Genomic DNA, 26,357 nt, shown 5'->3' on the forward strand with positions numbered 1-26,357 from the left:
CCAGTGTTAATAAGCTCTGGCTGCAGACACACTTCCTAGCCACCCAATTTACCTTTCTTAAGTTTAACACTTCAGTGCTTTAGAAACACTTGATATCAATGCAATTGGATCACCTACTTAGACTTAGAGAAAGACACTACATGTAACATCCCACAGTTCCTTCTGTGTAACTAGGCAGTCAGTGTCTGGATCACATCCTCTTTCCCTCATGGTAAGCAGAGAAAAGAAAGAAAAGGAAGATTTAATTATAAACGGGCATGAATAATAAAAACACTGAAGAATGTAGGAGAGCCTCACTAACAAAATGAAAATAAAGCTAGTGTGATGCCTGATGGCAATAATTTTGACAAAACAATGGAACCCATTAGACTCAATTGTGAGGATATAGCTTTAGGGGAAAAATGAAAAACTCAAATTTAGTGCATAGGATTTTCCTTCTCCCTAAATTTTACTGTGCTCTCTTAAGAATATGACTCCTTGATTCAATTCTGGGTTTCGGTAGGAAAAAAATAAAAAAGAATATGACTCCTTTTAAAATTATTAAAAATTACACTTTTACTCTATGATGTATAATAGAAAGTATACATTTCTGGCTCTTTCACAAATAACACAGAAAGAAGAATGATTTAAAGGTCTGTGGTATCATAAAAAATCTAGTGTTTGTGTTTCAGTATTTGACAGTAATCCTTGACTCAGTGCAAAGGATAATTATGACTTGCATAATTTTACCTCCTTTAAATTTTGGCATTTTTGAGGTAATGATTATCAGGGAATGCTGTAACATTTAATATGCCACTAAATGCTAGGAGTCTGGAATATATCCAACGTTTGTCAGAAATGATATTTATTTAAGCTGCAATCCTATAGAAGAGAGAATTACACTATTTCCAGACAAATTCCTTGTCATTACTATGACTCCCCAGTACCGCCCTCACTCACATGTGTGAACTTGAGCATGGTTAATCTCACTCATATTTACTTGATTATGTTATGTCAAATTTTACTTCCAATTCTCAAAATAATTCTGATTGTATGTATGAATTTCTGATGACAATAATAATTTCATTCTCTATACTCGACTTTTGAATTGACAGTGACAGCCCTTTCTGGTTGTAAGTGAAGACTAAATGTTTAAATATAATAAAAAGAAAAAGTGTACAGGTATAAGTTATCATAGACTAATTCTGCCATGTGATATTCTTTTAAAGACGATATCCCATTTGCATTCCCCCCTGGTATTTCCTGTAGCCTCTCCATGCTTTCAAGTAGATGGTTGGTTCTCATTGCCCCAAAAGGGGGAGAGGACACAGCCCAAGAGGAAAAATGTGAAAGTCCTGCCTGGTGTTTGAGCGCCCAAAACTAGGATCTTGTAGTTGTAAGGTATGGGTGGAAGAATTGTGATTTGAAATTTAAACAAATTGTTTCAGAGAAAGAATAACATGATTTTTCTATGTTGGAGAGATATGTAAACTAAAGAGTGGGGCCAATTTTACTGGCCTAAGAATAAGATAGTGTGCCTTATTTCCTAGTCACAGTTCCAGGAAGTCTCCAAAGATCAGATGGATATATGGAGACAGGGTATATCTAGACAAACAAGGTCACAGAGCCCTCTTTAAAATTCCTGTTCTCTATAATAATAAGGAAAAAACAAAGATACCTGCTGGATGTCTTTGTCTTCTATAACATAAAGGCATTTGCCACCTGTATACAGAATGTTGAGAAATTGTATTATTTTTTCACAATTATTTCTTTTCCTTCTGCCCTTACTTTGATTTACTGCAAGCAACAGCGAACCTATGTTACCTTGTCCCAGTTTACTTTGGACTTAAGGCATAGATTTGATTTGACACATGGTATGTGGGCAGAGGGGAGCTCTTTAGTTCTAAACAGAGGCTATAAGAGGCATCATGTATTTGTCCTTGTCTCCCTTGTGCTGTGCCATCAGATACAAAAAGAGCACTTTCCGAATAGCTATGATTCCCACACCCTGGGTCCTGGAATAGAAAAGACTTGATTTGATTTGCAGCCTGGAGCTAGGTCAACCTGAGTCCAGTTAAGCCCACCCAAGGCGAGCCAAGACACAGACTCTGGGGTGAGAAATTTTGTTGTGCATCACTAAAATATTGGTGGTTTTTAATCACAGCAAAAACTAACCACTACTAGAAGTGACAGAAGACAGAAGAGATTCTGATTATCTTAGTGGGTAATCACATGGAAAATAATTTAACAATTTAACATACACCCACCTCAAACAACAGCAACAACAACAAAAAACAATCAAGTGACCGAACAGGATACTCTAAAATCTCCTTAGGAAACTTGCTGTAGCAACACCCAAAATTGAACAAAATTAAGTTTTTCCACCCAACTGAGGGATTGGTAAGTGAAAAAAAAGAAAGTAAAGTGAAGATTGAAGAAATCCTGAAAGTTTGAGTTTTTCAGGTAATAGAATTTAGAGATATGCTGTCTAATATTGTAGCCACTAGCCACATGTGGCCATTTAGTGAATTTAAATTAATTAAAATTAAGACAAAATTAAAAATTCAATTCCCTAATCACTACAGTGTTTCAAGTCTTAATAGCTACATGTGGTTAATAGCTACCCTATTGGAGAATACATATTACAAATCATTCTCATCATCACAGTGTTCTAAGGGACAGTGATGGTCTAGAGGTCTCAGTGCTTTATCCTTTACATGGATAATAAATGAGAGAAAATAATTATTATGTTTCCATTTTGGGCAAACAGAAAGTTATGGGATGTTGTATTATTCTTGTAATTTTCACTTTTACCTCCCTCTCTTTTAATATAAACTTGTCCCTATAAGTTGCCTTGGTTATATAAAAAGGAGTATGTTTGATATGGTTGTGTCCAAGAAAAAGCTTTAAATACAACTGCATGGTTCATCTCCCTACTTTGACATAAAAATTGGCCTGTCTCAAATGAGAGCCCCTTCTTATTCTGAGCTCCAGGTGAGATGGCAGGTGGAGCAATAAACAGTCTAAGCAGGTCTGCCCTCCAGATCTGAAGGCAACCTGCAAACCTCGTAAACTGTGGGAAAACAATGATTGCCTCAAATCATTGAAATTTGGATTATTTGATCTCCTCTAGCAAATCTTATCAGTACTAAAGAGATTCAGAGAACAAGGGAATTTTGGAGTAGAAAATAAAAGTTTAGTATGTTGAGTTTGAGATACCTGTATAATGATTTAGTGAAGATGCCTGGCAATATGTCCAAGTAGATATGGGGTTCTGGAACTCAGGAGAAAAATTCAGGCACGTAATACAAGGTTTGGGCATAAACTGCTGAAATGATCACTGAAACTTGGGAATATATGCTATTATCCACACGGAATTCACAGCATAAACAAGAGTTTTGAAAACAAAATCTCTTTACAGTAGATGCATTTTACCATTTTATGTACTCTAAATATTTATTTGCCTTTTGCTTGATAAATGATTATAATAACTGCAATCTGGAAATATGCCTCAGCCTTCAACCTGGTTTCCATGGGTTTAGCTCTACCTAAAGCTCCAGGGGTGGCCTTTCTCTAGCTAAACCAATCAGGGTATCTCTTTTCCTTATATACAATGACCACTGCCCCTCATGATCAAAGAGTCATGAGAAGGTATTTGTGAGGCTCTGGGAAACGGACATGTTTTTCATGTAAATGGGAATAGATTCTCTTCCCCTGGATGGTGTAGTGGGACTGAGTTGTACAACTGCCGTTGCAACATATGATTCAGGAGTATTTTCTGAGGATGCTGGAGTAAAGGGGCCCAATGTGGAGCCTGAAAAGAAAACTGACACTATACAGAAAAGAAGAATGAAGGCACAGAAGAAAAAAAATAATCAGGGTGTGCTTGATGATATTATTTGAACTTTCTAAAACTTCACTTAAACAGCCCTACTGCTTGTCTCTTTACTTATGTGACCCAGTACATTCATTCTAATCATTGAGTTAATTTTAACATGAGTTTTTAATATCGTGAAATAGAATTCTAGCTGGTATACATAAAACACACAAATATTAATAAAGTGGCTGAAGGAGAAACATTTAGTTAAGCCTTGAAATGACATGCCACAGAAAACAAAAAACAAAATGTACATCATGAAAGAGTGCCTCAGGTAAAAGGAGAGACTGATAATTCAGATGCTACTCAAAAATACAGTAAGCAAAAACTGTAACAGTCTCAAAAATTTCACTGCCTTTAGTAACAAAAACATATTTTGGAATAAAGCATGCTATAAATGGAATGTTTGTGTCCCCCGGAATTCATATGTTGAAACTCTAATTCCCAATATGATGATATCTGGAGATGGGGCATTTGAGAAGTGATTAGGTCACGAGGGTGGAGCCTTCGTGATGACACTACTGTCCTGAGACAACAGAGAACTTCCTCTCTCCTTCTCCCTGGCTGTCTCTCCCTTTCTCCCACTGTCTCTCTCTCTCTCCTTCCCTCCCACTCCCTTCATGTGAAGGTATGAGAAGGAAGTAATCTGGAAACTTCACCAAGAACTTGACTTCCAGCCTCCAAATCTGTGAGAACTAAGTTTGTTGTTTAAGCCACTCAGTTTATATTTTTTATTACAGCAGCTCCAATTAAGGCAAAGCATAATGCTTTATTCAAAGGTATTAATAAATTGTATAGTGGAAATAAAATTTGAGATTTCCATTCTTTGGGAATGACTGGGAGTTTTTGAAACGAGTGAAAGTAGACAACAGTCACGAAGAAATTTGGCTGTGTAGGGGGAAAACAGGTAAAGTAATTGGTGGAATAGCATACGAATTTGAGGCAAGCTTTTTATGTTTAAGCTTTTTAAATGTGTACTTTTTAAGTTTTCATACATATGATCACTTTTAAATAGATGGTAACATGTCAACACAGAGGACTGCACAAACTGAAAATGTATGAGAGAGTTGGGATAAAGAAAATGGATCACTATCACTAAGAAAGTGGGAAAGAGAGGAGGCAAAGTCTTACATTAAGACACAGCTTTATTCTAAATGTGGCATCAGGAGCTTAAAACTTTTTTATTTGATTATTTCTGTTTTCCTCTTTGAAGTACTGGAACAACACTTCTACCAAGAATAAGTGAAGAGGTGGTTGACTACATGCTTGAAAAGAGTGATAACAGTTTGCAATAGTTTTGTAGAGGAGAGGAAAGTATGAAAATGGAACAATTAGGAGAAAGCACTGAGGGTTTGTTTAATATGTGGAAAAAAGAATCTGTATTGTGTTGTATGGCACTGAATATATAGTCCATTTGGATGTGGTAGTCAAGGAGAATAATGGCTGAATTTGGAGTGCAGAGGACTCATTTATGCTAGGTACGACACTGTTCAGTAAATGAGAGGGAGTTATAATATACATGGTAAAATAACAGTGACTAAAATTGAGTAGTTGGAGGAACAGGCACAGCCAGATGGCATAACACTCAAAGGAACAGATGCTTTTAACATGAGGGTGGAACAGTAATGAGCCTGAAACTATATTCAGGAGTGAATTGGCTATAATCCGTTTCCTAGCACTGATGTAGGTGAGATACACGATAATGAAGAAGCTGTAATAGGAGTTACACTCTTAGCAAATAGCTAGATTTCAGTCAGTGCAATGAGAGGCAAAGAATACGGAAAACTTCAGGTTGTGGGAGAATTTTATAGCTGAGAATGTGGGTTCCAGAAGGCAGAATGACACGTTTTGGTAAAGAGAGCAATAATGGAATAGATAAACAAGATCCTACTGTATAGCATAAGGAACGAGATTCAATACCTTGGAATGGTCTATAGTAAAAAAGAAGATTAAAAGGAATGTATATATATATGAATCACTCTGCTGTATACCAGAAATTGCAACATTTTAAATCGACCATACTTTGATTTAAAAAATCCACATCACCACATTAAAAAATAATGATAATAATAAATAAGAGAGCAACAATGGGAAAAAATAGTTGATATACAGGCAGCAAAGCAATGATGAACCTTGTGAAAATCCTATAATTTAAAAAAGCATGCAGAACTGTACAGTTTAAAAGTTTATTTTAGAGAAGTGAATTATATCACCCTAAAAAATAGTAATTATTAAAAGGATGGAGATGAGTGAGTACTTTCATGGCTGATGAAATGTTAGGAGAGAAATGTTAGAATTATTTGGACTGAATTTTTCCAAAGGAAATTAGTTCCATCCATATCCAAGAGAAAGAGGTAACTCAAGCTTCCCCCTATAAGGAACCAGCAGCAAATGGTCAAAAGCCATGTATAGACGTATTTGACAAGGGAGACAGTGTTCACTCTTATCTGTAGGGCTGGCTCAGCTAGCTTGTAGACAAATCTGACAAGTACCCGTGCACATCATCGTGGGGCACAGAATAAACAATTCTCAACAGGGTCAGGAGGAAGAAAGAATCAAAGACACACATACAAATTAAGTAACAGAAAAATTATTGACATAACACTATTATCTCCCCAAGAGTAGGTGAGCTCCTGCTCTCCAAAACCAGAGCAACAGATATTGCACATCCTATGAAAAACATAAATCTCTTAACATTTTTTCTTTGCATCTATTATAGATTTTTTTTAACTGTCCCACTGAAGTCCATTCTCTATAGATAGGATTCAAGTCTGAAAAAAAAAATACATCAAATAAAAAATAAAGAAGAATAGGGATTGTGATGCTCTTGATTATATATCATCTATTATCAGCAGAAGAAAAAGCCTGTTCTGTTCCGGGCTGAGTGTTGAATTTTGAGTAGCAGAGAAAAACAGAAAATGAAGGCAGTCCTCACTGACAAGTGTTCTACAGAAATAAATCTGAGATGCTACAATCTGGCAATTACATTGATATAATAGACAACAAAGCCCCTCGTAACAAACCCCAGGGGCCTCAAGAGGAGGGAGGAACACTATGTTATCACAGAGAAAATCACTTCATGTGAAATTCATTGAGTCCTATGGGCTGTTTTGTTGAGATTCTGCTGTCATTTTAATATAGCTAGGTTTTTTAGAGTTGTTTTAAAGGTATTGTATTTATAACACAAACAAAAAAAGAAAAGATTAAACAAGATAATTTAATAAGAACAAAGTAATGATTGATGACAGGCATATCAGGTTCTGAGAAGATGCTGAAAAAACTGATTTTAAGCAAGAATAATCTGTATTAGTTTCCGGACATGCTTTTCTGGACAACTGGACAGGAAAGAAAGATAGTAGAGTTTAAGAGAAGAAGGAAAAATACATTTCCTGGAGAAAAAATTAAGCAGTCTGATTATGTCATTTATATATAAGACTTACCAGTTCAAAAATATTAAATCATGTAAATTAATAATTAATTCATAATTAAAAGTCTCTGCCATTCTTACAATGTGAGCAATGTAAAAAAGCCATCAACTTTCTGTAACTCATTGTTTAATGCCAACAGAATTATAGTCCATGTCTTGGGCATTGATCAAAAGACTCCCAACTTTGATTTTCTTGTTATGCAGAGTTAAATTATTCAGAATCTCTGTTTTGATCTCAAAGGAAGGTCTCTACCATTCATTGAAAAATTTCAAGATTCCTCTCTAGTATTTTTTGTTTATTCTTATCTATCTCTGGGTGTACCTTGGTTAGAACAGAAAAAAAAAATTCAGAAATTCTTGTGCCTAGTGCCTTAGTACTAACATGGTAACACACAAGGCATATTTCAGAGATGCCTTTTAAAATCTGAGAGCCTTTTAGTATTTTTCTAATTTTTCAGTTATAAAACTTTAAAATGACATTAAGTATAGAAGCCTGTCTTTCCATTTTTGGGAAAGAATGTAGTAACATTCAGATTTTTTGAGCAATAGGATTACAGGACAATGGTGTGAACATTTAGTAGAAATGAGGTAGCACTCTACAAACAGAACTATTGATATAAAGTGAGAATAAGAAATGTTGAAGAAAGGTATTCTAGTTTTTTATTTACAAAACTGCCACTGTTGGAAGTCTTTGAAATAGTTAATAATCTGAAATTATTAATAAAAGCAAAGGAAAAAAACCCTGAAGTATATCACTTCCAGGTGACCAAACAATAAAGCAGAAGGAGATTCAGATTTGGTTTAACAAAAAGAAATGGAATAATGCTGATAGGTAAAATCACAGGTAACTCAGAACTCAAAGTTAATATGAAACTGATCACCAGTGAGATCCAGAGGAATAAATTTTGGAATAAATTGTGGGTAAACTTTGGCTGGGAAGCTGGGGTAGAAAAAGTTTTCAAGCTAAACTTATTGCAATCTAGTTAATCCCTGACCATCTTCCATCCTGTCACCACCCCAAAAAACTGAGGAAGAGATACAAACTCAGTCTTGGTTACTTTGAGGAAGGGGAGATAGAGAATGAGCTGGTAATGGAGTAATTAATGGAAGGGAAAATTCAACTTAACAAAAGGGCTAAATATTCATCTACCCGTAGAAAACAGGCAGGTAATATGAATTCACTGACTCAAGCATAAGACAACAGAGAGTCAAGGGGACTGTGAGAAAGAATATATACAAGTCCTCAGTAATAGCATTGAAATTTGAAGAAAAATGACTCTGATGCCAAAACAGGCAAAGAAATGAAAAGCAATGACAAAATACATGCCCACAGCCAGACAAAGTCCTTGTGCCACCAATTTGTTTATCCTACGTCAAAAAAAGACTAAATCATAGATCAGATCAGGAACTAGCTCTGTAAATTAATTAATGGAAGAAATAAATTTTATATAAGCATATAACAATAAAAGGAGGGAGAGTAAAAACAAAACAGAGAATCAATTTCTTGCCATATAGTTGTTCACAGTATTCTCTTACAATTTTTTATATTTCTATGGTGTTGGTTGTAATTTCTCCATTGTCATTTCTTATTTTGTTTATTTGTGTCCTCTCTCTTTTCTTCTTGGTGAGCCTGGCCAGAGGTTGTCAATTTTATTTACTCTTTCAAAAAACCAGATTTTGGTATATTTACACAATGGAACACTACTCAGTCATAAAAAATAATAAAATAATGCCATCTGCAGCAACATGGATGGACCTAGAGATTGTCATTCTAAGTAAGCCAGAAAGAGAAAGAAAATACCATATGATATATGTATGGTATTACTTAATATCATAAGACAAACAAACCTATTTATAAAACAGAAACAGACTCACAGATACAGAAAACAAACTTATGGTTACCAGGGGAAAAAGGGGTGGGAAGGGATAAATTGGGAGTTAAAGATTTGCAGATACTAACTAATATATATATATATATAATAGATAAACAGCAAGTTCATACTGTATAGCACAGGGAACTATATTCAATACCTTATAGTAACTTACGGTGAAAAAGAATATGAAAAGAAATATATGTATGTTCATGTCTAACTGAAGCATTATGCTGTACACTAGAAATTGTCACAACATTGTAAACTGACTATACTTCAATAAATATATATATACAAATAGTTTTAAAAAATCTGAGAATCAGAGAGGTAAATATTGGTAACATCCAACCAATCACTGACTTTTAGAGAGATTTCTCAGACATATTAGCATTAAAATCATTTTTTTTAGAATGCTTAACTCAGAATACCAGAAAATAAAGTTATTTTATATTCAAATCATATCATCTCCCTGAAGAAAAATAACTGAACTTTTTATATTTACTTTCTAACAGGAAAGAGTCTGATAATAGGCAATATGAAAGCCTGAGTTATTTTTTACTGTATAGCAAAAGGTGATGTTTTCACACATAAGTTTTACAAAAAATTAAAAATTCTCCATAATTGACCACATGCTGGCCCATAAAGCCAGCCTCTGTAAATTTAAGAAAATTTTCAGGCCATCATAACCCTGATATCAAAACCAGACACAAATATCACACACATCAAAAAAAAAATTATAGGGCAATATCACTTATGAATATAGATGTAAAAATCCTCAACAGAATACTAGCAAATCAACTCCAACAATGCATTAAGAGGATCACACATCATGATCAAGTGGGATTTATCCCAGGGATGCAGGGATTTTTCAATATCCACAAATCTATCAACATGATGCACCACATTAACAAACTGAAGAATAAAAACCATATGATTACCTCAATAGATGCAGAAAAAACTTTTGATAAAATTCAACATCCATTTATGACAAAAACTCTACAGAAAGTGGGCATAGACAGAATATACTTCACATAATAAAGACCACATATGACAAACCCACAGCTAACATCATAGCCAATGGGGAAAAAGGTGAAAGCATTTCCTCTAAGATCAGGAATAAGACAAGGATACCCAGTTTCGCCACTTTTATTCAACATAATTTTGGAAGTCCTAGCTATGGAAATCAGAGAAGAAAGAGAAACAAAAGGAATCCAAGTCGGAAACGAAGAAGTAAAACTGTCACTGTTTGTAGATGACATGATACCACACATAGAAAACCCTAAAGAAGCGACCAGAAAACTACTAGAACTCATCAATAAATATGGTAAAGCTATAGGATACAAAATTACTACACAGAAATCAGTTCCATTTGTATATACTAACAATAAAATAGGAAAAGAAATTAAGGAAAGAATACCATTTACCATTGCATCAAAATGAATAAAATACCTAGGAATAAACCTACCCAAGAAGGCAAAAGACCTTTACTCCAAACACTATACGATACTGATGAAAGAAATTGAAGACGACATAAACAAATGGGAAGATATACTGTGTTCTTGGATTGGAAGAATCAGTGTCATTAAAATGGCCATACTACCCAAGGCAATATACAGATTCAATGCAATCCCTATCAAATTACCAATGACATTTTTCACAGAGCTGGAACAAAAAAATGTAAAATTTGTATGGAAACACAAAAGACCCTGAATAGTCAAAACAATCTTGAAAAAGAAGAATGGAGCTGGGGGACTCATGCTCCCTGACTTCAGATTATACTGAAAAGCTACATTAATCAAAACAGTATGGTGCTTGCACAAAAGCAGACACATAGATCAATGGAACAGAATAAAAATCCAGAAATAAATCCACACACTTATGGCCAATTAACCTATGACAAATGAGGCAAGACTATACAACGGAGAAAAGACAGCCTCTTCAATAAGTGGTGCTGGAAAAACTGGACAGCTACCTGTAGAAGACTGACATCAGAACATTCTCTAACAACATATACAAAAATAAATTCAAAATGGATTAAAGACTTAAATTTAAGACCAGATACTACAAAAATCCTAGAAGAAAACAAAGGCAGTATACTCTTGGATATAAATAACAGCAATATATTTTTTTAATCAATTCCTGGAGTAATGGAAATAAAAGCAAAAATAAATGAGACCTAATTAAACTTAAAAGCTTTTGCACAGCTAAGGACACCATCAACAAAAAGAAAAGACAACCTACAGAATGGGAGAAAATATTTGCAAATGATGTGACCAACAAGGGACTAATTTCCAAAATATACAAACAGCTCATACATCTTAATATCAAAAATAAGAACAACAACAAAAAACTGCAACTCAATCCAAAAATGGGCAGAAGACCTAAATAGACATCTCTCCACAGAAGACAGACGGATGGCCAACAAGCACATGGAAAGATGCTCAACATCACTAATTGTTAGAGAAATGCAAATCAAATCTACAATGAGATACCACCTCACACTAGCCAGAATGGCCTCATTGAAAAGTTTACAAATGATAAATGCTGGAGAAGGTGTGGAGAAAAAGAATACCACCCTCCTACACTGTTGGTGGGAATGTAAATTAGTGCAGCTATATGGAGGACAGTATGGAGGTTCCTTAAAAAACGAAAAATAGACAGAATGTGATCCAGCAATCCCACTCCTGGGCATATACCTGGAGGAAAATATAATTCAAAAAGATACATGCACATTAGTGTTCATAGCAGCACTATGTACAACACCAAGACATAGAAACAACCCAAATGTCCATCAACAGATGACTGGATAAAGATGTGGTACGTACACACACACACACAATGGAATACTACTCAGCCATAAAAAGAATAAAATAATGTCATCTATAGCAACGTGGATGGACCTGGAGACTGTTATTCTAAGTGAGGTAAGCCAGAAAGAGAAAGAAAAATGCCATATGATATATGATGCCACTTATATGTGGAATCTAAAAAAAAAAAAAAAGGACACAAATGAACTACTTATTATTTTTAACTTAGATGAGATATACAATAGCCTAAATAATAAATGGACAAAGATACACATACATAATTCAGTAAGAAAGAAATTCAAATAATTGAGAAATATGCACAAATTCAAAACCATTTTCAAAGATGACACCTTCCTTCAGAGTAAACTCATATAAAGTTGTTTAAAATCATAGCAGCCTATACAGGAAAAGCCGGTTTACAGAAGTCTGGGGAAAAAAGTATTATTTTACCCTCCAGGTGGAAGAATAAGTTGGCAGAGTTTTGACTGATAGAATTGCTCAAATTTATCCCAACTCTAAAAGTTTATTTTCTTGACTCAGAAATTCCGCCTATAGGAAATTATCTCACAGAGACAGTCTGAGAAACATGCTAATAACTTTTAACTAAATGATTCTTTACAGTCTTATTTAGTATACATTAATTGGAAATAACAGAAATAATATGCACAGGGGAAGGAAAATCTTTATAAGCATAACCCTAAAAAAGGATATTTTATGGCTATGAATATCAGAAAACATACTGAGTAATGTAGTTTCTTATATAAAACTAAATGGAGAAGAATACATAATTTCATATATATTATGACTTGTAATATATTTAAAATATACTGAAAAGTAAATTAGTAAAATTATCCCCAAACTTTACATCTGGATAAACAGGTTATAGGTGATCTTTTCTGTTCTGTAATTATTCTGACACTGACAGGCATTATTTTAAAAATAAGAACAAGAAACAAAAGAGTTGGAGAAGTAGAATACAGAAATTATTTCTAAAACCTGATTTTCTTCCAGCTTTGCAAACCAACAAACTCCTAAATTTCAAGCACACATTAAGAAGCATTGCATAGTGTTATCTCCTGTTACCTACAGTGTCTAACCTCAAAATTCTGTTCAAGAACAAGGACATTCTTAGAGTATCTACAGCTGACAGAACATAATAGTTCCCTGTTGCTGCTGTCTCTAACTTTTTCAGATGCACCCTCCCTATTCCATATGGTTTTCCAGTACTACCTTGTCTCTCCTTCATTGAGATCACTCTGTTCTTCTAGCATAGCTGTCTGGGTCACGTATTAGTAGTATGAATTATTCAGCCTGTGTGAGGTCTCTTACTTCTCTACCAGGCTTAGAAGTTCTTTGGCCCACCAAATAGAGATAGATCCCAACATAAATATCACCCAAAATCATGTACTCTGTGATATACTGAGGTTTATTTTCCACCTTTACTGAGAAATAATTGACTTACAACATTGTGCAAGTTTAAAGTGTACAATGTTTATACTGCTATAATTAACATTACTGTTGTATCAGATTGGACCAGGAAGTTTACACATATGAAGAGACCTTCCCTTTCAGATATTTCATTATAGGAGAGGAATCATTTTGATTTTTTTCTGACAAAATGTTTTTTTCTAAAGCTTTATTTCCTTATATTCTGTAACCAGCATTTAATTGTTCCTACAATAATTAACCAAAAATGAATATATGTATGTTAATGTAAGAGTGAATAATTATGCTGTACAGTAGAAATTGACACAACTGACTATATTTCAGTAAATATATATTTTTATATATATATATTTATATATATATATATACATACACACACACACACACAGAAAAGAAAAAAATTTTTAAAAGAAAAATAACTGGGCTAGTATCTCCAAGATTCTGTTACCACTACTGCTTATATTGTGATGTTACACACACATGCATACAGACGTATACATGTATAACTTAATTTAATTAAATCACCATTTTAACACTAAAAAATAAAATGAAATAAAATAATTAACCAATAATAAATAATAAATAATAAATAAAATAATTAACCAATATTTGGTTATCTATCACACAGAGGGCAACAATGCCAGATTACAATGTCCCTTCAGGAGAAGCAAGAAAGACATAACTTCCTCCCCCATTCCTGTTGTAAAATATCAATCCCAGGCCAGGGACAAAGGGAAAATCTGTATATGAGTTATGAGATTAAACTTTAGATTGAACTGAAATTCTTCATACCTAAATTAGAGACTGCCTTTATACCCCAGATTGGTTGTAAAAGCTCTGGAAACCTGCAGAGATGTTATCCAGTGGTGATAAAGAGAAAAAGCCAACAATTTGGTTCCAAAATAACTGGTGGAGAGATGAGTGGTGACTATGCTCTGGTGGGTAAAGATACGGGTATTTAATTTTCTTTGAGAGTTACACAACAGTAATCACTCTGTTCAACCCTTGGTGACAGAATTAGACTATAGAGACATCAGTAGATCAATATTACAGGTCAACATAACAGACAAGATCAAGGTCAAGAGTGATCTTGTCCTACGGAGAACCAGAAAGGGACCAGTGCCTAGGAATAAATGAAAGAACTTTAAAATCTGAAGTTGGATAGTTGGAGTCTTATAAGCCATGAGACAAATTTTGGATTTTAATCTACTTAGAGTTCATGGAAGCGTTCAAAGCTCCTGGATTTTCCTATGAAACTTACATTAACCTTTTCTAACTCCAGCTCTGTAAAATACAGGGACTTTTCCTCGCTTTATAGACATAATAAAAGTTGATATTTTGAGGTAGGGGGTGGAGTATCCCTAACAGAATTTAACAATCAGTAGCAGTTATTTTGCTATATTATTTGAAGTCACTCTTAAATTTTTATTTTCTCAAAGGAAAATCCTGGAATGTGTTTTTTCATTCAGCTCCTCTTAATCAAAATCTCATTATTCACATTGTTGTATTTAAATTTCTCTGTATAGTGTTGCTGAATTTTTAAATATTTCAATGAAATTCTGTAGGTGTATTAAATGGAATTAGAAGAGAATTCATCAGACACTAATAATTCATTGTAGGAAATATTCTCTTTTGTCTTTCAAAATAACCTCTTTGAGAAGGGAACTTATGTCTTTTATTTATTTTTATCCTTCTCAGGTAAGAAAACAAGTTTACAGGATTACTGATAAGCCCTTTTGGTAGATTTTATTGCAGTCAGACTTGTAGAGATACAAATCACACAATTAACATATATTTTAGTGTCTATTATATCCCTCCATGCCAGAAACCTTGGAAAAGGACGTGTGACCAGATACCAAGATTCTTTCATTTGATTTAAGGAAACAATAACCTAAGAGTTTGTAAGCAAATCATATATGTGGCATGATTCACAAGTGAATTTGAACTTGAATTTGTCCTTTAAAATAGAATTAAGGTAGTCAGATAAGACAGGAAATAGTATTAAAATTACAAGAATGTAAGTTACTCATTATAAGCATTATACTATTTTTAATGAAATTAGGAGAACTTTGAAGAAGAAGGAATTATCTGTCAGGATAGGAAAGACGTGGCATTTATAAATTTGCTTTTAGCCAGAACAATGGTATTTTATAACCCTTTGCAGGTCAGTTGAGTTCTTGGTAGAAGTGGCATTTTAATACAGTATTTCAGAAGGTTGTTGGTAATTTCTAAGAGAAACTTCAATAAAGTTTATCAAAACACTACTTTAAGCCATTTTACATGAATTACATGCTTTAATTTACCTAGATTTGTTCATTGATCAATCTATCTATGCCAACTAATCAGAGATATTTTGATTTGTTTTTATCCACTTGACTGCAAATTTCCAAAAAGAATGCCCCTTTCTCTTGGTTATGAACAGAAAATAGTCTGCTTCCCTTATGCTGTAACATTTGACCTTGGACAAAAGATTGTCCAGAACACAGATTTCTCCCTTTATCCTTTTTATTTCTTAATTTTTATTGTTTGTTCTTCATTATGCTATTCTTTCCCTTTTTTCCCCTTTACTTTCACACAACACTTCAAGTTTCTATTCCAATCTTATCTTAAACTTTTATTTTCTGCTTATCCAGTAGTTTTATTCAACTCTAAGTGCCAGACAGAAGAATTTCTATCCAGTGAGCTATTGATGACCTAAAGACTCAAGACTTGTGTCTATGATGGAAAATTTTAAGGCAATTCTTAGACAGAAAAGGAGATTAAAAAACAGAAACAATTTTATAATTTATGATTTATTACCTGTCTACTTCAAAAAACAATTGAAAAGCACTATAGTTATTGAAATACAAGTTGAAATTCTTTATATGTGTTCCTTGGAACAAAGAATATTGCCTTTGGTAAATATTATACAAAAATAGTTCATTGTACAAAATGTGGAGAAGTTAGAAGTATTATACTTTTAAGAAGTTCATTTTTGTGTTTGTCTATATTGAAACTTTTTCTTGTTGACTTCTGAAGATGCCAGAGTCAACTCTTGACTGGACTGCTTCCATTTGTATACTGAGTCCTCCACATATTAGCTGTGTGCTATTGGCCAAGATACTATTCCATGTGTCAACCTCTTTACCTTTAAAGGTTAACAGTATTAATCCAGGTCAAAGCATTGTAGTGAAAATTACATGAATTAACACATTTAAGTGTCTTAGAAGAGTTGTCTGGTCCTTAATAATTGTATAGTAAGTATCAGCTATTATTATCATTGTGGTTACTTTTTAAACATATAAAACCAACTGTATTGTTTATATCATTTTTAAATGGCCTGCTTCTAGAAAACAAATTTATTGCATTAAAAAAATGTATAGCATAATTAATTAACCCTAATGCCAATGAAAATTAGATATCTAATCTAAAATTAGACAATCTAAGAAAACTAAGCTCAAAAATTTGTCCCACTTTCCCCCTCCATTAAGTAAAAATAATTTTGGTTCACTATAACAAACCTACAGGTTTACTGGTTCTAGAAATTCTGGTTTAACTTGGAGTCTGTAGTGAGGGAAGTGTTAGTTGAAGAACAGAGGTTTATTTATTATTCTGAGACTCTAAGATCAAGAAAAAAGGAATAAATACTGTAAATTTTTGATGCATTTATTTTGAAGAATAAGTCTTCTGACTTTAAAATAAAGTTCTGTGCTCTGAAATTTATTTTTAATAACTTATTTTTCCAAGACAGTTTCAAAGGATCAAATTTTCATGAGACAGTAAACTTCAAAAGTTTATTTCAGTACACATAGCAATTGTTTCTTAATGAATGAAACATATGCTCTTTTTATGAAGAAAACAAAAGATATAAAACCTCACTTTAAAGCCAAATCTAACATCTAACATTAAATAGTATGTTGTAAAGTTGTAAAGATCATACATATATACATACACATACCCACGCACACATATAAAATCTTTATAATTATATGTTATATATATAACCTGTTCTTTGTTGTGTACCTTGATGTCAAATGTGTAAGTCATCAGAAAACCATGTAATACTCAACTTTTTAGGATATTATCAATTTAATATTAGTCCAGGGAGTTTGAAGCGAATGAGAATTACTGAATACATACAGAGAATTAGACTTTCAAATATGACCTAGATCATTTTCTGATATCAGATTTCAAACCCAAGCTTAAATTCATAGGTGATTTGCCAATTTCAACCATAATAAGCATATAAAATATCTAATAGTGGTTTGCCCTTGAAAGAAACTCTTTTCTCTTCAGTTTTATTGCTGGTGTTAAATTTTCCACTACCTATAAAATGCATTTTGATCAACTGAAACTTGAAAGATGTTAGAATAGGATCTCACCTATTTCCCAGCACCAGAAGTTTTATCCATATAGAAGTGTGAGTATATCAAAGTCATATGCATTAATATATTCAACAGCTCCATGTGTGCATATTTGATACAGAATTACATTCATCTCTTTGATGTCTAACATGCGATTAGTATTTTTGTGATTTGGGTTTAAAAGAAAACAGAGTGTGTATCCATCAGAGGTTGTCTTCTCTTAATAAGAGACACTAAAGTTTTACTGTCAATCAAATTTATCAGATTATTTATAAATGATGACATTCCATATGATTTATATTTCATATAAACTTGAAATAAATTTATAGAAAGTGATATCCTAACCAGAATATCTATTTACTTGTAACTAAAAACATAGTGGAATAGTTGTATTCATAAACTGAGATCTCCTTCCTAATTTCAAAGTGTCTGGGGAATTCAGTAAGCAACAGCAACATTGTTTTACTAGCATTTTGTCAGAATGAAAGAAGATGAAGAGTTTGTAGAATATTTCAGCTACTGGGAATTAAACTTGCTTGTATGTAGACTGTCTCAAGCCATCTATTTCCATACTTCTAATCTCACTGGCAAAGAATATTCTATTCTGACTATATTCTCAAGGTTTTCAAATGAATCTATTTTAAATATCTATCCTCCTTCCCATGAAACTTTGGACTCCAAGAACTTTATTAGATTAACTTTAATCAAATAAACATTTACTAAGCACAGTAGATGGCTTCTTATCCAAATCAATAGTTGGTTATTTTGTTTAAATCCCCCAAAGCTGGAAATCCTAAAAATAAAATTTTGTGGATGTAAACATTTTATATTCACTAATATTCATTCACTAAATTTTTACTGCAGGAACAAGGTATTTTCTTTGGGCTTGGGTCTACTGATTTTCATTTGTGTTGACTTTATTTCATCTACCACACCCATAATGCATTATCTTCTATTTTTAGATGATATTTTCTTTCAAATGAAGAAAAAAAATGCCATAGCTCTATCAAAACTAATGCAAACTCTGACAAAGGTAGAATAAGAAGGTACTCAGGAACACATAAAAGGAGGCACTTAACTGTTACTGAAATCCTGAGTAAATTTTCACATAAGCAGATATTTTGAGCAGCAGCCTAAAAACAGACTTTTCAAGGAGATCAAAGGTGGGAGAGTCATTTGAGTCAAATGGCACTGGATGCTGGAACACCTGGAGGTGATCAATAAATACCTCATTTTCAAACACTGGTAGAAAGGTAGCTAAGGTCTATGTTGTAAACATTTGGTTTTATCTAGAGATAAGGGATTTGTTAGAGGACTTTAATCAGAAAGTTTTTATTTGTTTAATCGAAGTTGTAGTTTATAAGGAAGCACTCACGGAAATACAGAAATAAGAGAAAGGTCCTACTTTCAATTCTAAGATCTGACACTTTTTAGCTGAGTGATCTTGGACAAATTTCTTCAGTGTATCTTGGATGTTAGCAGAGATCTCACTATTTCCTTAACCCCAGATCTTGGGCTAAACTATTCCAACATGATTACCTCAAGCTGCAATTCTATGGCAACCCACAGCCTGGACAGCTGACTCTTCCTTCCCAGACTATTTCTTACCTCACTTGCTCAGGCAGGCACACGCATACTAACTATATGCTAGCATTCTCTGAAAAAAGCATGGTTCCTGAGACCAGAGCATGCCTGGTCCTGGGATTAATATTTCTGCATCCTTTTTCAATGTCTTAGCCTCTGAAGTCACACATGGCTCTATGGGGAGCTCAGGATGGTTATATTAATTTCACAAAGTGAAACAAAAGGAAACAGACACAGAAGACAGTTTGGTAAATTCCTTTAAGTTTCTTTACATATGCCATATAAGCGGACACCAAAAATATCAGCACCAACCATATATCCCATAGGTATGAAAAGACTATTTTCATAGTTCAAAAAAATGGCTTATAGTTAAATTTTTGCCATACCATAGAATAGCATACAACTAGACAATATAGATTTATTTCCTTTTTTTCTTACTTGCTTTTCCAAAATATCCAAACTAAGTTTATCTGTCTTTATTGATCCATCAACCATTTATGTATCATCTGTCAATCACCTTCACTTATTTATCTGTTCCTCCCACTTTTCTCTGATTCTTGCTCCCACCCAAGAAGGACACTAGCCTTTAGAAAAGTCCCTATGTTGCTTGAAGATGTCTCACATGAGTTCATTAATGAGAACCTCATGTTCAGTTATCATAAGGCAACCTACAATTTTTCCTCTTTGTTTACTGACAGACTCTTCCACAGGGCACTATAATGTACTACAGATAACACGCTTGTATAACACAGGCACACTTATGTTTTTCTGGTACTGTGGTTGTTTTTTATTTTTTTTAACTGGGCCCTGGCACTTTCACTGGGATCACAGGCACTCTGAACTGTTGGAAACTTTCCGTAGCAGAGTGCTGCAGCCTAGGAAGCATTTATACGTAGAAGGAATGAAAGATATGAAATGCTTCCTACAGAAGTCAATCAGTTATACTCTTATCATTCTGTGTTGCAATTTACCACATTAGTATCAAAACATTAAGTTTTTTAAGAAAAAGCTATTGTGCTGGGTGGGAAGATCACAGGATGCTAGGTAGGAAGAAAAACCCTAGTGAGACATCCAGAATGTGGCATTCCCAATCACCCAACCTTCCAGTCACGGAATAGTACTGTTACTTGACCATGTGTGAATTCCTTAGGAGGATTTTCTCCAGGAGATTCTTACGTATCCTAATTAGCTCTGGCACATCTTCCCTATCGGGTCACCAGACATCGTCAGAACTGAAGCCAGATAGAACTGACATCCCCAAGGGTCAGTCTAGAACTCCTCTCCAACGCTCAGGAGCTACATGCTCTTCTCAGAATATTCTATTCCCCCCACGTGTTTATTCCTTGCCACATCTCACGTGTGGCTCACTAGTAACTATTTTACAGGTTTTCATCTAATGTTGATGGACTAAACACACTTCTGCTGGGTGAACACTGAGCTATCCAGAGATGAGGCAATACCTACCCAAAATGGTGTATGACTGTGTGCACACAAATACACTTGCGTGTGCTGGGAGAAGAGGCCAGGCATGGGCACATGAGCTTTCTAAAATATTTACTTGTGCTTATATTCTGAAGCAGCTCTAAACTCCAAAATGAATGATCTTACTTTTCTAATCACTGTAGGAAAGAACATTTTCTAGTTTGAAAGATGAAATAAAACTATATTGCCCAGAGATAATAATTAAGCACATTTTGAAGAATTCTTATTTTCTCTCCCCACTCCAGACTTCTTCTTGATACAGCATATTAGAAATTTGTAAACGTGTGCTTTTACTTGGATGTTCGAAAATATTTAATATATGGGTGTTGACCTATGAAAATGCTAGTAATATCTGCACTTCCACAGTGTAATACAGAACTACAGTTCTTGTTATTTTTTGAATAAAAAATACTTTGAGAGAAAGCAAAGCTTCCTATGTATAAAATTAAAGATGAGATGCAAAATGGTCAGATATAAATAAAACCCAATAAAGAAGTAGAATAAAGCAGAAAAAATGGGGCTGTTCTTCTACAAACATAAGCTTCTACCTAAATCCTCTTGGAAATTTGCTTGGCATTACTATTTAGACTCTCAGATTCAATATTAATAAGATAGATTTTTAAAATATGGATTTAATATTACAGAATAAACAAAAATAATAAGATCCATACATGGAGGTATAGAAAATGAATAAATTAGGAAATATCAAATAATTTAAAAATGAGTGATAGCAGGAAAATGTACAAATGGCAAAATATAATACAATAACAATAAAAATGATAAGCTATGAAAACCAATTGGATATTAGAAAGCTTTAAAAATGCTTTTAAAACTGGACCAGAAAAGCCTACCTATCTACAAGAAAACATCCAAATCTGTACTTACAAATAAACACTGTAGAGCAGAATTAAACCTATGGTGACAAAAAAAAAAAAGCCTGCACAAAGTTTTTCCACTATATAATATCTAACACAATATATTTATATTTATATTATTTTCAATATAAATGAATACTTCATGTGATGATACAAATTGATAACATAATTCATACTGTAACTATATATTTTAAATCTTCATAATTATAAATAAATGAATAAAATCATATTTTCCTTGAGCTATTTTCATATTGTAAAGTAAAAGATCTAGATTCATTAATATAATCACAAGCAATTCTAGTCAAGAGTTCACAATAGAGGAAGTAAGAATAAAAGATTGCCAACAATTGCCTATAGTCATTAATCTCTGATAAGCTTAAAGAACAAAAAATTATCTTGCCTCAAAATATACTTTATTTATCAGTATGCCCATCCAGTCCACAGCAGATAGGCTCAGCAGGGCCACTTTAATCCTCTATTTGAATGCAGACTTCTAGATGTCAGATTTAGAATATCTCAGGGATGCTAATCTTCTCTACTTAAATATCACCTTACATGCTGAAGTCCCCTTATGATTTTGTGGTTCCTGGGAAAGGAAAAGTCTCCTTACTATATTACTTTGAAAATAGTTTCTAAAATAAACATCACAAAGCTGAACTTCAGAATTCAGATTTGAAAACTTATCAGTATTTATTATTTAAAAACATCTTTGAATAACAGATTCTCTTTATTTTACAAACAGGTTTTTCTAGATAGGTTAAATAATCAAACTAACACAAACATTTTGTATTTTCCTTTGCAGCTGTCTTTAACAGCTTCCTTTGGTAGAATTTTTCTCTTCCCATAATTCCTCAAGATGATAATGCTTGAACTTAAAGAAAAAGTCTAGTGTTATGTAATGCTGCTATTTCTATCACAAAACTCCTTGCATATATGCAACAGATCTGGTCTCAGTTAAAAAAATAGAAGGTGAATAAACATCCTTTTCTAAAATGTGCAGCAGAGAAAACGAAACGAACTTTAAAGGTTGTGAGCTGGCCACAAATCCCAAATCATGATTGTGAGAGTTGTCTTAGATTCGTCATTTAGATGTTAGTATCTCCCTTCTCTCTTCAGAACACCTGTCCACACTCTGTCCCTTTGTAACATTACACTCAACAAGGTATCAGTTGTTAATCAAGCAATAGAGTCACTTGTGATGAGCATTTAGGTGGATGAATACAGGTAGTAGCTAATAAAACCTTAATGTGTACTTTTCATAGATATTGTGCAAAACATTCAATGATTTAAGATTTAATTCTGAAAGGTCTAACATGGATCAGAGTAAATATATTGGTACTTGCTATGGTGTGAATTGCATTCTCCAAAAAGATATGTTGAGACTAGCTCCCAGTATATGTGAAGGTGATCATATTTGGGTCTTTGAGGATGTTATCAAGTTCAGATGAGGATCCCAATCTGATATGGCTGGTGCCCTTATAAGAGGGGAGACACAGATACACAGAGAGAAGAATGCCAAGGGTAACAGAGTCAGAGGTTAAAGTGGTGCCTCTGGAAGTAAAGGAATGTTGAGGATTGCGAGCAACCAACAGAAGCTAAGAGACAGGCATGAAACAGATCCTCCCTCGAGTGACCAAGAAGGAACCAAGTTTGTCCAAATTTTGCTTTCGGAATTCTAACCTCCAAAGCAATGAGAGAATAAATTTCTGTTGTCTTAAGCCACCCAGTTGTGGTCATTTATTATAGCAGTTTTAGGAAACTTTTTTAAGTGTCCTTTTTATTTGGTACCCTCAAAGAAAATCATTGGATGTCCACTGCTGCTCCACGGAAACCCCCTGAAAAAACAGTAAAGATACTTAAAGACACAAGTTCAACAAATTGCTGGTCTTTTAAGTTAACAAGTGGGAATTGTGATCACAAACTAAAAGGTCCTGAGAGAAGTGACGTGTATATTTATTTCAACGTATCACATCATAAGTCATTATTTTGATGCTTATGCTCTCTACGTGACAATAAAAGCCAATACCAGTCTAGCATCTCTCTTACCACTTTTGTCTGTGATAGCTTGATTAAAATAATTTTTAAACAAAAGGTATTCACAAGGAATAAAGGAATTCAAGGAAAGTCAGATTTTGGATTGGGGAGTTCAAAGATGAAATCGGGCACTGGAAAAAGGAACTGTCAGATATAAGCTCTCCAGGAGTTGGAAATCATATGTTTAGTCTTGATTCTTCCACCAGATAGCTGCCTTCATGTCTGTTAAGTTTTCTGAACCTAGGTTTCCTCATCTGGAAAATGAAAAGTTTGACCAGACACACTGAGTATCTACGTCTTGCCTAAATCACTGGAGGTAACCAACCTGACAGTGATACAACCTTAACGTATCCACTTATTCAAACTTCTTTCAAGTAAGAAGAACAGGAAACAATTTATCTTGACTTTAACACTGGAAAGACAGCTACTTGCGGCTAATTCTAAATAAAATAATATGAAAACTCTTACTGAAACAACATTAAAATTTTAATCTCACCCAATCAGCAAATCATTTCTCTCTCCTTTAAGCCTTAATTTCTATTTTCACCTAAAGGCCTTTTTTTGTTTTTAACTATCTTCCTGATTTAACTTTTCATTATTTCCATTAGAGTTCTCTCTCACTTTTAACAGGGACAAAATGATTCTAGTTCTCTCTTTAGACTGAGGGTCTACTTTAAGTCTCTGGGACACAGGATTTCCTTTTATACTCTCGATTATCCTCCTGAAACATGTCTTATTATCCACTAGTCTCCAATGTCACAAAACAAACTGACTCAGGCATTACTCTTTAAGATAACCTAACTCATTCAAGAATTACATCCACTTAAAAGAACTTTTGAGTTTCACAGTTTAACACCAACATCAGGGCATGGGCAAAGGAGTTAAAAAAAAAAAACTTTCACTGAAGATCACACACAACTTCTTCATGTATTTGTCTCTATGGTTCAAAACTAGAATTAAAATTAAAATGGACAATTTATTTTACAAAGCCTAAGTGAACACTGAGATTAGCACTTCATTATGTTTCTAAATATTCTGGCAAGTATTACTATCTGCTAGGCAGGAATTACTTTCTGATTATTATGTAGACTAGACGTTTGCTGAGCCCTTTCCTTTCTTTCCTTGTATATGTCCCTCTCAGAAGTTTTTCTAGGATTTCGAGTCTCTTTCCTCTGCTATCACTAATCAACCTGGCAAACTGAGCTTTAGTTCTCCTCGTGGAAAAAAAAAATCCCATCTCTGTAGGATTGTGGGAGAGTTAAAGGTATAAGAGGTGCCTCTCCCCCTTACGAGTGTACCTCCTTAACCTCGACAAAATAACACACTCAGATTTCATACAAAATACAAATGACTCAGAAAAAAAGTTCCAATGCCACAGAACAAAGGTGAAATTTCTAACTAACTCGAACATTTCACTAACATTTTTAAAGACAGTATTATCTGTGCATGCCTGCTCCGCCTGGGAATTTCCAGTGCAAGTTTGCTTTGCTCCTAACTTTGTCCACCTGTCCTCAAGTTCAAGTCTTCTGCTCCATCCCATAAACAAACTTTATTCCAAGTCTCTCTGTCTGAGACTCTAAGCAGTTTCCTTTCCTAGAATAATATTATCAGTTCTCTTGGGAAGAGAGTTTGCTTCCTAACTCAAGCCTATGTCTTAGAGTCTTAAGTAGTATCCAGAGTTTTGGCCAATACATCAAAATTTGCTGCTGCTCTGTTTCATTCACATGGAGGAGATGGCTTCAGGCCCATAAGCAAAGATGAAGTATTGCAATTTCATTTATTTATTTTTAATATTTCCACAAGAAAGGCAGCATGACTTCAGATTCTTTTAATCATCCATTGAAAATGTTGGTTCCCCTCGTGCATCAATAGGATGGCTTCACCATAAGTAACAAAGCTCCTGACTTACAATGGTTTATGAAATAAGTATATTCTTCCATAACAGGAAGTCCCAAGGTAGGGCAAGTTTCAGACTTATTTGATTCAGTGGCTTCCTGATGCCACCAAAGACATAGATTACTTTTATTTCCTTGTAATGTCATTCTCAGCTTTGTTTTATAGTCTGTGTAAAGCAATTCTAAGCATCATACGTAGATTTGAATGCATCCCAGAAAAAAAGAGACCTGCTCTTCATGCAGCAAAAATTTTTTCCCCAGATACCCTTAAAAGAGTTTTCTCATGAATTACTGGCTAAATATGGGTCATAAACCCATTTTCTAAGCCAAATACAAATAAAGGGAATCAACTTCCCCTTAGAACAAGCAGGCCTCATCTGAGGTGAGCTGGGAGGGGATCAGCTTCCCCACAGGCACTAGCTGAGCAAAACTGAGGTTCTAACGGGAGAAGAGAAGAGGAGTAGGTGCTAAGTGGACATAAATCACTGCTTTAAAGAAAACCTTTACTTTCTCTCTTAGAAATGATAGTGCTTTCTCCCTGCCCCCCTTCTTTTAAATAGAAGTATAGTCGGTTTACAATGTTGTGTTAGTTTCTGGTGTACAGCAGAGTGATTTTCAGTTATATATTATATATATATATATTATATATATAAAACATATATTAAATATGAAAAGGATTATATACATATAGCCTTTTCATATATTCTTTTTCATTATAATATATATATATTATATAT

The sequence above is a fragment of the Camelus ferus genome, chromosome 2, assembly GCF_009834535.1.
Source record: "Camelus ferus isolate YT-003-E chromosome 2, BCGSAC_Cfer_1.0, whole genome shotgun sequence".
NCBI lineage: Eukaryota > Metazoa > Chordata > Mammalia > Artiodactyla > Camelidae > Camelus > Camelus ferus.